At 44.0% G+C, this 13,284-nt stretch overlaps 1 protein-coding gene across 1 annotated transcript in view; it reads left to right on the top strand.

The window, feature by feature from the left end:
* Positions 1-13,284, top strand: part of LOC124619836 (dachshund homolog 1) — a 983,755-nt gene that overhangs the window by 961,147 nt on the left and 9,324 nt on the right. The window lies entirely within an intron of this gene.

Here is a 13,284-nt window from a genome sequence, read left to right as displayed (position 1 = left end):
ATGCGGCCACCACCGGCTTGCACAGTGTCTTGTTCACTACTTGCGTCCTTAGCTTCGTAGGGTCTGCGCTACACTCGAACCCTACCATCAGCTCTCACCGATTGAAATCGCGACTCACTTGACCAGACCACAGTTTTCCAGTCCTCCAGTGTCAAAAGGCCTAGTGCCGGCCGTCTGCTGCCATAACCCACTAACTTCAGATTTCGCCGCACTTTCCAAACGGATACGTTCGTCGCAAGTTCCACTTTGATTTCTGCGGTTTTTCCACTCAGTGTTGCTTGTCTGTTAGCACTGACAGCTCTAATCAAGCACCGCTACTCTCGGTCGTTATGTGAAGGCCGTCAGCTACTGCGTTGCCCATTGTGAGAGGCAGACCCTGAAATTTGGTATTCTCACCGCACTCTTGACACTGTGGACATAGGAATATTGAACGATTTCCGAAATGGAATGGTCCATGCGTCCAGCTACAACTACCCTAGGACGCCTTAAGGGGGGGGGGCGTGGTTCGTTGAACCCACAATTTTTTATGTCCCCTGCTTTTGCCCAACTAACTTTCATACTACATATTCCCTTTGAGTTATTGTTTGTTGGCTATTTTTATGAAACGTTAGTGTCAATATATTTTATAGAAAATTCCTGCTTTGAAAGAAAAAATAAATAAACTTATTATGGGTCCTACAACCCCCCCCCCCCCCCTCCTTAGGCTTCCATGCTATAGAAAATTTCCCTTAGTAGGATTTCGTATTTCTCATCTCTACAACAATGCAAGTTTGTTTCTTGTTGGCTGGTATCCTTGATATTCACAACAATCGGTTTATTTTCAGAGGAAGTGATTGTTGATGTCAGTCAGCTGTTAGTTATCTTGTAAACTTGCAGTGAGTTAGTGCAGTTCCCAACAGGTAGGCCTCCAGTAACTTTGGTGTCCTACACAGCAAAAACGAAACCAAGTAAAAACTTACTGATGTTGTCAACAATGCACGAAGATAATGGCACGGTTGGAGGAGAGAAGAATGAAACCGAGATAAATGCATATTATAATTCCACTAAAGGTGGAATTGATACCATTGATCAAATGGCGCATATGTACACCTGCAAGAGGGAAACAAACAAATGGCCTCTATCTGTATTTTACTCTCTCATCGACATTTGTGCTATCAATGCAACCACCATATTCATCCAGCAACATCCAACATGGAATGAAAAGAAACACAACAAACGGAAACCTTGTCTTCTGCAAGCTTGGATGGAACTAGTGAAATTGCAGGTAGAAGTGCCAGTGCAAGAGGGATATCTAACTAAATTGTTCAATCAATGGAGACTATTCTACAAAAGAAAATCAAAGAAGTGACAACAGAAGCACCTCAGCCTCCTGCAGGGAAAGGTCGGTGCCATGTTAAGAAAAGCTAAAACAAAGAAGCAGAAGTACAACAATCTAAGTAAACCAAAACAGTGTTGTGGACAGTGTCATAAACATGTGTGTAACACACATTCAGAAAAAATTGTGAAGTGTGTCTCTTGCCTTGAAGTTGAGGACTCAGAGTAGTCTACTGTATACGAACACATCTGTATTTTGTCTTGTAATACGTCAATTTTTATTCACTCAATCCAATATTCATAATAATTAACAACATTTATAAACCGATGCCTTCGTTAAAATACGTAAACCATTTTGAAAGTTGTAATTTTTCGTCAGCAAACTTATTTAATACCTGTGGGTTCGCCGAACCCCCCCCCCCCCCCCCGCCCCCTCTTATACATCCAAGTTAGAAATAAAGGCTTGGGCATCCTAGGGTTAATCCCCATGTGTGGCCATATTAATGTCAGAAACTTTTTCACATTAACCCTTTATTTGGCAGTGTTGCTCTCAAGCAACATCAAATTTACGTTGGCCTTATGGGACAACAAACACTCCCCGGTGCCTTTTATTGGCATTGTTGCCTCCAGGTAACGTTCCTTTACACACTGCGAATGCCAGTTGTTGTAATAGTTCAAGGTTTTCCACACGAGATGGCAATTTGTGCAGTGGTGTTACAGAGATCTCCTCGTGTGAGCAACAAGGGTGTCTTATTTTGGTTCTGAGTGGATTTCAATAAATTGGCAATAATCTTAGCAGATTTTCTTCAAGAAATACCCAGAGGTGAGTTTACAGCAGAAATATTTCAATCTAGTATTGTTTTGAATTACATAAATATCACAAAACTTTTATGTTGCCTGTGAGCAACATTGCCCATAGTTGGGACATAACCATTAGTATATTACATATGCTTACGGCGGATATTCGAAACAATAAAATCGTGACACTTGCAAGATCATTTTGTGGTATCCAACCACTCTCAGCAGTAAAATGATGGGACAGCAATCAAAAAAGAATTGATGTGCTCTGCCCCAGTATTGTACGTCAGTACAACAAGCATATGGGAGGAGTTGATCTTGCTGGTACGCTGATAGAGATCTACAGACTACCAATGAAAACTAGGTGTTGGTACATGAGATTGTTTGGATTATGCTAGATCTGAGTGCTGCAAATGCCTGGCTGGTATTTCGAAGAGAATCTCTGGACAAGAAGACCTCACTGAAGTCATTCAGGGCAGATATTGCTAATGGTTTGACGTTTTCAGGGAAAAGGAAAGTAGGAAGGCCCTCAATAGACATAACACCACCACAAAAGAAGAGGGGGAAGCCAACAGCTCCGACTGTTACACAAGATGTCCGATTTGATAATATGGGGCATTGGCCTGTATACGGTCCCACAGGTCGTTGTCGTTATCGTCCATCTGGATTTTTTACAGTCATGTGTTCAAAATGCACTCTAGTATTGTGCTTCGTTCCAAAGAGGAACTGTTTCCAAAAATTCCATTGCAAGAAGAACTAGAAGCGAAAATGAAACAGTTCTATTACACAGCAGGAATGCATAAATGTGTTTATAAATTAAATTATTCACTTACAGGAAACTTTTTGCTTGAGGTTATTGGCAAACACTTTTTTTCTATAATATGTATAAATGTGGTCTACTGCTGGCAATGTTGCTTGTAAGCGACATTCCATAATTTTCATAACTTTTGTCAAAAATTTCTAAAACTGACTGAATTGTATTTCTTTAAGCATAATAAATAAATATAAGCACTGAATTTTTTTTGTTTTTATTTTTGCCATTTGCCAAATAAAGGGTTAATCACCTGAGTACGAGTGGCAGCTCCGCCAATGCACTGCCCTTTTGCACCTCGTGTACGCGATACTACGGTGATGTACATGTGCATGTCGCTGTCGTCAGTGTAGTGTTAGGATTTTGAAAGCATTACTGGCGCCGCAGAGGGTGGTGTTGGCGGCGCGGTGGCTGCGTCCCGGCGCATTTTAATTGAGCCAGGAGCTGGGAGGCGGGAGGCTGCTCCGCGAGCTAATGATAAGTGTGATTATCGCCGCCGTCGCGGTAATCGCCGACGGTGATGATAACGTAGCGCAGGCGGCGAGTGATTACGGCTTATTGGGTTAGCTTGCACCCATAACCTGGCGGCGTCGCGGCGCTGGGGCGCCGAAATAGGCCACGGAGCACACTTTGGCCCCGCGGCCGTTGCCGCGACAACAGAAGCTGCTTCTGGTCGCCGGTGTCGTAGGACGAACGGGGAGCTAGGGGACTGGCGTGGATCGGAACCTGCACTCGTCACAGTGTCAGAGATAGTGGTCGAGGAAACGGATTCGTATCAGAAGAGCGTCTGGAAAAGTTCCATTTACAGCAATGTGCCCATGACCGAAGGAGGTACTTACGCGACAGTGCTGACGTTTTTTTTTATTTTGGGCCATCACTCATCTGATTAGTTCGATGCGGCCCGCCACGCATTCCTCTCCTGTGGCAACCTTATCATCTGAGTAACAGTTATACGTCCTCATTTATTTGTTGGATGTGTTGTACACTACTGGCCATTAAAATTGCTACACTACGAAGATGACGTGCTACAGACGCGAAATTTAACCGGCAGGAAGAAGATGTTGTGGTATGCAAATGATTAGCTTCTCAGAGCACTCACACAAGATTGGCGCCGGTGGCGACACCTACAACGTGCTGACATCAGGAAAGTATCCAACCGATTTCCCATACTCAAACAGCAATTGACCGGCGTTGCCTGGTGAAACGTTGTTGTGATGCCTCCTGTAAGGAGGAAAAATGCGTACCATCACGTTTCCGACTTTGATAAAGGTCGGATTGGAGCCTATCGCGATTGCGGTTTATCGTATCGCGATATTGCTGCTCGCGTTGGTCGAGATCCAATAACTGTAAGCAGGATATGGAATCGGTGGGTTCAGGAGGGTAATACGGAACGCCGTGCTGGATCCCAACGGCCTCGTATCACTAGCAGTCGAGATGACAGGCATCTTACCCGCATGGCTGTAACGGATCGTGCAGCCACGTTTAGATCCCTGAGTCAACAGATGGGAAGTAAACAGATAGGGACGTTTGCAAGACAACAACCATCTGCACGAACAGTTCGACGACGTTTGCAGCAGCACGGACTATCAGCTCGGAGACCATGGCTGCGCTTACCCTTGACGCTGCATCACAGACAGGAGTGCCTGCGATGGTGTACTCAACGACGAACCTGGGTGCACGAATGGCAAAACGTCATTTGTTCGGATGAATCCATGTTCTGTTTACAGCATCATGATGGTCGCATCCGCGTCTGGCGACATCGCCGTGAACGCACAATGGAAGCGTGTATTCGTCATCGCCATACTGGCGTATCACCCGGCGTGATGGTACGGAGTGCCATTGGTTACACGTCTCGGTCACCTCTTGTCCGCATTGACGGCACTTTGAACAGTGGACGTTACATTTCAGATGTGTTACGACCCTTGGCTCTGCCCTTCATTCGATCCCTGCGAAACCATTTCAGCAGGATAATGCACGACCGCATGTTGCTGGTCCTGTACGGGCCTTTCTGGATACAGAAAATGTTCGACTGCTGCCCTGGCCAGCACATTCTCCAGATCTCTTACCAATTGGAAACGTCTGGTCAATGGTGGCCGAGCAACTGGCTCGCACAATACGCCAGTCACTATTCTTGATGAACTGTGGAATCGTGGTGAAGCCGCATGGGCAGCTGTACCTGTACACGCCATCCAAGCTCTGTTTGACTCAATGCCCAGGCGTATCATGTCCGTTATTACGGCCAGAGGTGGTTGTTCTGCGTACTGTTTTGACAGGAACTATGCACGCAAATTGGGTGAAAATGTAATCACATGTCAGTTATAGTATAATATATTTGTCCAATGAATACCCGTTTGTCATCTGCATTTCTTCTTGGTGTAGCAGTTTTAATGGCCCTTAGTGTAAATGTCGTCCAAGAACGCCTGAGAACCTACTTAGATAAAGAAATGCCACCAGAGCAAGACGGGTTTGTGCACGGTAGCAGATTCTCAGTGTCAGACGGCTAACTGAAAAATATAGGCAATTTGGTACCCCATTAGTTTTTTTATTTCTGAGATTATAGCAAGGCTTTCGACTGTGTTTGTTGGAAAGAGCTGTGGAGTGTACTATTATAAATAGGTGTTCCTGATCATCTTATTACGCTTATCAGAAACCTGTAGTCTGATAGAAAGGCAATAATCAGACTAGATAAAACTATTTCAAGTGCCTTTTTAACCGTGTAAAGCAGTTAGACAGGAGTTCTATTTAAGATCTATAGAGAATATGTTGTGAGGAAAAGTCTTCAGGGCTGGAATGGTGTGTTCCGAATTGGAGGACGAAGAATCAGATTTGCTGATGACACCACACTGTGCGCAGAATCACAAGTGGAAATGTAGGACCTACCGGATAGGGTTAAGAGCAAGCGAGAAACTTTGATTGTCAGTTAATAAGAAAAAGACTAAGATTATGATTTCTGACAGAGGTGAGTCACTACAGCTTCTGATGTACTATCAGGATATGAAGAAATGGATCACTTTGTCTATCTGGGCTCATTGGTTCAGAAAGAGTGTGGTTCTGCACAAGAAATACGACGTAGGATCGTTCCGAGTAGGGAAGCTGCATCGAAGCTCAAAATGCTTCGGAAAGACCGACCCCTAACCAGACAGACTAAACTGAAATATTTGGTCTTTCCAGTTTTCCATTACGGCGCTGAAACCCGGACACTAATTGAAGGGGACCGCAAAGGAATTGATGAATTTGAGATGTCGACGTATAGGAGGTTGCTGAGAATATCATGGACGAACAAACGGATCAACGAATCAGTCCTTCAGGAACTCAGGTTGGAGAAGATGTTGTCCAGTATTTGTTCGTCGCGAGTCCTGCAGTTCTTTGGTCATATAATTCAACGACAGGAGGAGACCTTGGAAAAGATAATCATCCAAGCCAAAGTCGAAGGAAAAAGATTGCAGGGAAGATCACCGAGACAATAGATAGACCAGACAAAAGAGAAGACACACCAAACGTGGGGCCACGTACTTCGAGATGTAAAAGACTGGCAAAAATAGAGATAGACTGTTAACAGGAGTGTCTGATGCATCACCAACTTTCAACCATGAAAGGTGGAGTGTTTTTATGATGGTGATTACAATCTATGTCTCCTTCTACTGTTTTTACTCTCTACAGCATTCTCTGGTATCATGGACGTTATTCCTGATCTCTTAACAGATTTGATATCATCCTGTCCCTTTCCCATTTGTTCCTTTCCTCGCCGGTTCTGTGGAGAACTTCCTCATTCCTTACCTTATCACTCCACCTAATATTCAACATTCTTCTGTAGCACCACACCTCAGATGCCTCCATTCTTACCTGTTCCGGTTTCCATCAGTCCACGTCTCACTACCATACAGTGCTGTGTTCCAAACGTACATAATCAGAAATTTTTTCCTCAAATTAACGCCTATATTTGATACTAGTCGGCTTCTCTTGGTCAGGAATGCCCTTTTTCGCAGTCATAGTGTGCTTTTTATGACCTCCTTGCTTCTTACGCTACGCATTATTTTGCTACCTAGGTAGCAGAATTCCTGTACTTCATGTACTTCATTATCACCAATCCTCAAGTTAATTTTCTCGGTGTCCTCGCTCCTGATACTTCTCATTACTTTGGTCTTTCTTCGATTTGCACTCAGTGCATATTCTGTGCTCATTAGACTGTTAATTCTATTCAGCAGATCATGTAATTCTTCCTCGCTTTCACTGTGGATAGCAATGCCATCAGCGAGTCTTATCACGGATATCCTTTCACCCTGAATTTTAAATCCACTCTTGAACCTTTCGTTTATTTCCCTCATTGCTTCTTCGATGTGTAGATTGAATAGTAGGGGCGAAAGACTGCATCCCAGTGTTACGCCTGTTTATTCCGAGCACTTCATTCTTGATCTTCCACTCTTATTGTTTACCCTTGGCTTTTGTGTGTATAGTATATTACCAGCTTTTCCCTGTATCTCACCACATTTTTCTCAGAATTTCGAGCACCTTGCACCCTTTGACGTTGTCGAGCGCTTTTTCAAGGTCGACAAATCCTTCGAACGTGTCTTTATTTTTCCTCAGTCTTGCTTTCATTATCAACCGCAACTTCAGAACTGCCTCTCTGGTACCTTTACCTTTCCTAAAGCCAAACTCATCCTCATCTAACAGATCTTCAGTTTTTTTCTACGTGTTCTTGTATATTATTCTTCTCAGCAATTTGGATGCTTGAGCATTTAAAAAATGAATTAAAATGAATGTAAAAGTAATGTAAAAAAAGTTGTCATTGGGGAAAAAGAGGACGAAAGCATCTTCAGCTCTTCAACACGAAAACACACACACACACACACACACACACACATATATATATATATATATATATATATATATATATATATATATATATATATATACACGTGTTTTCGTGTTGAAGAGCTGAAGATGTTTTCTATATATGTATATACGAACGCACGCACTCGCGCACTCCCCTGCATACAAGGGTTGAGGAGGAACTGGTCGTAAGTTTGAAAATAGGACCCAAAAACGAAATCGAAGTGTAAGACGGCGAATAGAACTATTTGTAAAGGTAGGCCAATAGAAAGAATACTATGAACGCAGCAGACGTAGAAATATTCGTTAGTTCGAAGGGAAGTTTCTAGCGACGATGATTACCATTACTTACAATCAAAGGGATGGAATGAGGAAGGGTTGGCACCAAAAAGGAAAAGAATGAAGAATTAGTATAAAGAATGTACTCGAAAGTCTCTGCAGCAGAGTCATGCTTTGTGGGGTTCCCCGCTACGGGACTGCGACGGGAAGAAGTGCTTACGACGCGCGCAAACGGGCGCGAGCGAGAGTTAGAGATTGCTCACCCCCAGGCGTTTACCATTTTGATAGGAAGACACCTTTATCTCCTCCTGAAAGAAGTCATTTTGACGTTAAAGGAAGTAAGAAAGGAAGGCACGAGAGGGAAGGCGCTCTCGGCAGAGGAAGAAAATGTTTAAATTGTAATATGCAACAAGCGGAGCATGAAATTGAATAAACTCGCCGGCGCGCCCGCTCGCTCCGGGATTACGAGCATTGAGATGAAAATGTATTTTAGTCGTCTGAGGGCGCCGAGACGCCGAGTATAATATCTTTGTAGTTAGCGGTGAGGATTTAGCGAGGGGCCCGGGGCCAGAGCCGCGCCGCGGCGTGCAAAGCACAGCACAGCACGGAGCACCCAGAGGGTGTCCAACGACTGCGACGTTTGTGGCCCGCGACGTGGCCGACGCTGGCAGAAGTCGGCGGCCTCAGCTACTTACTTCTTTAGTCTGAAGCTCCATAATGAGCTCGTAAGTGTTGCAGGTCTGGGTGGAAGCAAAACTGCAAACGTGTCTTCCACAAGGCGGAATTCATCTACAACTGAAGCTACATGCTTCTGCGCTAACACCTGCTGCATATAAAAAGAAACAGCTGCTAATGACCAAAAATATAAATCTTGAGACCAGACAAACGCTCGCTAGAAAACTGTGGAGGACAGTTCTGCATGGTGCACAACGCAGACAGTGCACTAGACTGAAATGTTTTTGGTAACTTTGAGGGTCGGATGTACTGATCGAGTTAGGAACGGAGATGGCATGAGTAGGAATGCAGTAGACAGCCAAATCCCATGTGACTAGCGCCAGAGAGAAAAGGAGATCTACAGGCAGTCAGGACCATCACCGCGAATTTTGGAAGTCTCCACTGGACGATGCTCGAGCCGGTGGCCATCTCGCTCTGTTAGTTTGATCTCTGGCCGCCACAGATATTACAAGAGTAGTCCGTTCTGTGTAACCCAAAGTCGCCATTTTGCTCTGCCAGTTCGATCTCTGCCCGCTTCTCCAATCGTCTTTCTTCCCGTAATTAGATGCGTTCCCCTGCTCCATCATATTTGTTCTTGTAATTCCTTCCATGTACCCAACGAATTTACGACCTATAAATTGTTAAGCTCTCGAGACTCAAGCAGGCCACCATCCCCACGCTACAGTGCCTCATCTGTCATCCTTTATCTTTTTCCAATAGGTGCACTTGAAAATGTGCCACGCTCGAAACTAGTAGTGCTTAATCAAGAACAGTTCTGAAATACAGCCTGGTGGGTCGAAGTTTATCTTCAAAGTCCGCAGCTCCTGGTCGTGTGGTAGCGTTCTCGCTTCCCACGCCCGGGTTCCCGGGTTCGATTCCCGGCGGGGTCAGGGATTTTCTCTGCCTCGTGATGACTGGGTGTTGTGTGATGGCCTTAGGCTAGTTAGGTTTAAGTAGTTCTAAGTTCTAGGGGACTGGTGACCATAGATGTTAAGTCCCATAGTGCTCAGAGCCATTTGAACCATTTTTTATCTTAAAATTTTTCAAGTCCGTGATGCTCTTCCAGAAGAAATTCGTCGAAATATTATCCTGAATGACAGAATCGTAAGCTGGGATAGAGAACTGGCTGTAGAGATTTCATACATCATGCTAGGAAAACTTCAGAAGTCACAACTCTACATGTTACTATTGTTATTCTTAATGTAGTTTGTACCAGAGTTTACCACTGCAGACCTGTCCACTGGTTATTGATGTTTTCGTACGTAAAGATCTGCTGGCAGCAATGTCATGAGAGAGCTGTAGGATGCACACACGGTGCGATTTCAATCCTGCCATTTAAGGTCCAGTAATTGTGCAGCTTACCTAACGCGATGGTGTGTACGTAGTTGACTACACGACACTAACAGAATTTCCCGTTGATGCACACGAAATAGACAGAAGAAATATCAAAAATATTTTTGGGTATAAAAGACACTGAATGTGTCAAAAATCAATCTTTCAAACGGCGGGATACAGGCTCCTCAACGCTTTTCAGTGTATTACAAGTAATGCTACAGAATGCTAGCCTTAGCTCTATGTTAGAGGGATCTGTGAGGTACATACAGAACAGACAGTACTTAATAAGTATTTTTGTTTCCTAAGGACATCTAGTGCTCCACTCAGTCGCTGTACTGTATATAAGATTCATTCACAGTCACAGTCATATCTAATTTATGAAGCAATTACTTATTTGACCATACGCTCATATTCGGGTAGCCATAATCAATCCAAAACAGTCGCCTGGCACCTGTATCTGCTTGTCGCATTCTCTCACAGCAGATGTGAATAATTTACATACTAGACAATAATTATACGTTCGTTCTGAAGAACAATTTATAGAACTCCTTTTAAGTCCATGTAGTACCACACTAACACACACACGCACACACACACACACACACACACACACACACACACACACACACACACAAAACCTATGAAACCAAGACATACTAACAAAAAAAAGAAGAAGAAGAAGAAGAAGGAGAAGTCGGTCAAAAGCCCTTGCTAGAATAACGGTGAGGTCAGCAGATCATATGTTACGGCAGCCAGTGGCAGCAATAGTAGGGATAAGTAGCAGAATCTGACACCACATGTTATAGAGGGCGGTTGGTGTAGTAGATAAATAATGGCGAACATTATTAACTGAAGATGGGGAAATATGGAACAGAGCATCAGACCAGTGGACAGACAGACAACTTTAAAACGAAGTCTCTTAAGTGGGAACGTTTGCGACTGCATATAGACACGGAAAAAACCCACTGGTACATTAAGTACTCACCATAGTACACTATAGTGTGGTTTTCGGAAAACTGCAGCTGAACGTAGATCCATGTTGTTAGACGATTAGTGTCTTCCTCCCTTTTCTTTTCTTGTTGGTGACGATAGCAGAAGGATAATAAAACTCCTTTGCGACGGTGGGCAAAATGAAACTGACCTGGGAAATATTTCATGCGCCTTAAGATAGGCAACATCTACCCTGGGTGCGTTTGGTGTAAGATGGGTTGCCTACCTCAAGGTGCATTAAATACGTTCTGTGCCACTCATATTCCGCCTACCTTGGAGTGGTTTCAGTCAGTGGCAGATTTTAATACTACCATTCACCTACTGTTCAATCAGCGTTCTGGGCAACTGTTGTAGAAGTTCTTGGCGCCTCCTCCCGCTGGCAGCATCTGCGGCCGCAGCGCCCCTCTGTACACCCCTGGCCGCGCAAGAACAAGGGCCACAAAGCGCGGGCGGAAAATAATTCCACTTTCCTAGCGGTGGTCCCGGGATAAGTCCTTTAACATTCAGATTATTGTCGGTGTGAAATGAGATGAAGGGAGGTCTACTGCCGGAGGCCGGGCCGGGTGTCACCGAGGAAGGAATATTAGGCGCGCGGCAAACCCACTTTGCGTTCTCTCCGAGCAGACGTAATCCCGGCCGCTTCGCCGGCCCGTCCCGCGCCTCTAAACGGCGCAAAGCGGCGTCGCCTGGGCGCGAACAAAGGTGCGACTGCGTAAAGCAATTATCGCGCCCCGCACTAACACAATAACAAAAGGCACCGCGCAGCGCCGGCGACAACCGGTTTAGCATATAAACCGACTCCCTTCTCCTGACTGCGGCTGCCGACTGCGCCAGGCACCGACGCCGAGGCGTCGCCACGCCGCGGGGGCGTCGCTCGTCCGAGGGGGCGCCTTCTAGGGGGCTGCCCGCCGGCGACGGTACGTTGAACCTCGCAGCAGTGTAGTGGTGCTTCCCTGAATCACAGTTCGCTTCCTCAAGAGCTTCTGCGGTTCGGTGAGAACGCTAGCTTTCTCGGATCAGACCTTCTGAGTTTATCAGCCGTGTGTTAGGGGATACAGTGTCAAGGCTACGATAAGCGAACTCCGGTGGCATTAATTAAAGTAAAGCCATTAACCGTTGCGGGGAGATCTTTTCACAAAATTAAAACCACCACCTTTCTCTCCGAATGCCAAAACACATACGGAGAAGGGACCATAGTGGTCAAGTGAGAGAAATCAGAGCTAGAATGGAAATATTTATGTTTTTATTCTTCCCGAGTCATATTCGACAATGGAACGGCAGAGAAATGTGAAAATGATACTATGCACTCTGTGCAAAACACTTAACAGTGAATTTTAGAGTATCACGTAGATGTAGCTGCAACGATGTGGTCTTGACACAATGTTTCGACAAGTTTGGTACTCACCATCTTCTGACGACGTTTTTGATCTGTGTCTGTTAAGTCAGTATATGTCACTTAAGTGCCCTAATTTCGTTGACGCATTTTTTTCTCTTCTTGAAATCTAAAATTTAACTATTGTCATCTGGAGCTGAACTGTGTGTAACGTAAGGGACTAAAGTGAACTTGGGACGAATGTTTTACAGTGGCGCTGATGGTCATTTCTTCTTCCAGTTATAAGCAATTTTCTTATTTCGCAAACACTCTGTAAATGATTACACTAGTTCTTCTTCTCTACTTTACTTCAAATTCTGATTATTTCTCTTTGAAACAAGATCACCTACAGGTGCCTTTTCTTCATAAATTTCATCATTTTGTACACCTTATCTCACATTATTTTACAGAATACTATTACCTCCATTAATAACTAGCTGTATCTTTAATTTATCTCTTAATCAATACATCCATAAAAAGTCATCTTGGAACCAAATTTACTCTCTGTTTCTAATTACCGCCAACTCTTGCGTATTAACTGATGAAATGTAGTATGTAATCAACGTAAGTTACTGTTTTGTTTTATTCATATTGTTTTTTTGCACTAAATTTTCATCGTATGTTCTCACACAATATCGCAGATATTTCAGAATAATTTGTTTTTTAAAATTTAGAATATTTTATGAAATTTATATTATCACTCGATTGAAACTCTCACCTTCTATCGAATAGCTACTTCGTACTATTACGTATATACGTTCTTTTCGTTTGATTTCTTTCTGCCAACAATCTCGTTTACTGTTAAACACATGGTTCCACTGTAAGGCTCCACATAATCTCT

The sequence above is a fragment of the Schistocerca americana genome, chromosome 6 (assembly GCF_021461395.2).
Source record: "Schistocerca americana isolate TAMUIC-IGC-003095 chromosome 6, iqSchAmer2.1, whole genome shotgun sequence".
NCBI lineage: Eukaryota > Metazoa > Arthropoda > Insecta > Orthoptera > Acrididae > Schistocerca > Schistocerca americana.
The sequence above is the reverse complement of the archived record's forward strand: the minus strand, read 5'-3'. Positions and strand labels throughout refer to the sequence as shown.